Genomic DNA, 1,774 nt, shown 5'->3' with positions numbered 1-1,774 from the left:
AAGTACTGTAGCAGAAAATATTTTAAATTTGATTTTTTTGTTTCTTTTTGCGCGGTTTAAGGCGGGAATGAACGAACACGCATTCCCTCCTACGACAGCGAGCGGAGGAAAAAAAAATAAAATAAATCCCTTGCTGTAAAAGCTGGATGAATATCCCCCAAGAAGAAAGCTCCGCTAGAATAAGCCGCTCTGTTTGATGACTAATAAAACAGCTTACCTTCCGCGCCTACCCTCGGCATGGAAAAGTCTAGAATAAACCTTATTGGCGGCTTTTATGCATTTCTTGGGAGATTAACGCTCGTAAACGAGGACATTAGAGACTCTGCCAGGGAGAGGAAATAGGCTGATATTGGTATTTTGTGCGGTTCGGGCGTGGGCACCCACCGGCGAGGCACCGCTGTGGTGTTGCACACGCTCACACTCACACTCACACTCACACTCACACGCGCCCGCGGGGGCTGCGGCAGGATGTGGCCGCGCAGCGGCCGCTCCCGCGTTGATCCGCGCCGCGGTTCGCCGGGGGGGGGGGCGACCCGGGGAAATTAGGGGCAGATAAGGGGGGGGGGAGAAAAAGAAAAAGAAAAAAAAAGGTGGCTGTGGGAACACCCACGAAAGTCGCGTTTTTCTCCAGTCCGAGCTGCACAACTGCGTTATTTCTCCTTTTTCATTTTTTTTTCCTTTCTCCCTCTCCCCCCCCCACCACCCACCCCAGCCCTCCTGGGCAGAGTCCAGCGATTTCAGCCACAGAGGCATTTAAATCCTTTAAGCTTGGTGGGGTTTAGAGTGAAGAATGTCTCAAGCCCATAGACGATCCTCCAGACACAGCTCAGGGAATCAGTCTGTATCTGAGGAGCCTTGTGCTTCCTTATCTGCGATATCTGCGTAAACATCCCGTCTACTTCTGCATCCCTGGGCTCTATATGATATAGTCCATTTATCAACAGAAAAAAAGGGRAAAAAAAAACMMMMMRRWWRSCCCMWKSCYTTTTTTTTTCTTTTCTTTTACAGATCAATAGACCCCGTTCAACGAAATGAGGCTGGTGGTAGAAATATTTATAAAGTTCCCCACACACACCAGAGAACTGTTAGAGAGACCTGAAGGTCTCACCGACGGATTTTGCTGTAAAAATTAAAAGGATATGTTAAGTTAGTTGGCGGATATGAAGATGTGACATTGGGGGGGGGTGAAAGGGATTCTGATTTTGCATCTCCAAACAATAAAAAAATCATTATTCAACCATTGCCTTCCTGTTCATTTTATTATTATTATTTTATTCTTTTGAACGTTCTTCGTGAGCTTTTCACGTAGGGAAATGCCTTGCCATCCCGTCCAAAATCTGCCTCGGGGACAGACCTTTACCACGGGGCTGAAGCACATTTTAGTGCACACCTAATCTCTCTGCAATCTCTCAATGGCTTTCTAAGGACCGCCGGCAACCCTGGAATTGCACGCAAGGATGGGAGCAAAAAATGCGGCTCCTGGCTTATTGTCATCCCCACCCTTTGGAGAAAACCCTAGATATTTTTTATATATATGTATATGTATATGTATATGTATATGTATGTATATATGTGTGTGTGTGTGTGTGTGTGTACACAAATATACATATATATATATATATATATAGCCTTATAGCCAGGGAAGACCAGAATGTTGCACTTTCGAGATGTTTCAAATAGCACTTCCCAGCTGGGGGAAGTAAAATCCAGCTGCATATGTTTTATGCGCTTCTCCCCTTCTCGCCCTGGGAAGAAGAAGAGCCAGGAGCGTTTC

This window comes from Rhea americana, unplaced genomic scaffold (genome assembly GCF_003343005.1).
Source record: "Rhea americana isolate MKP2758 unplaced genomic scaffold, rheAme1 scaffold_545, whole genome shotgun sequence".
NCBI classification, from domain to species: Eukaryota; Metazoa; Chordata; class Aves; order Rheiformes; family Rheidae; genus Rhea; species Rhea americana.
Note: the sequence above shows the minus strand (reverse complement) of the source record.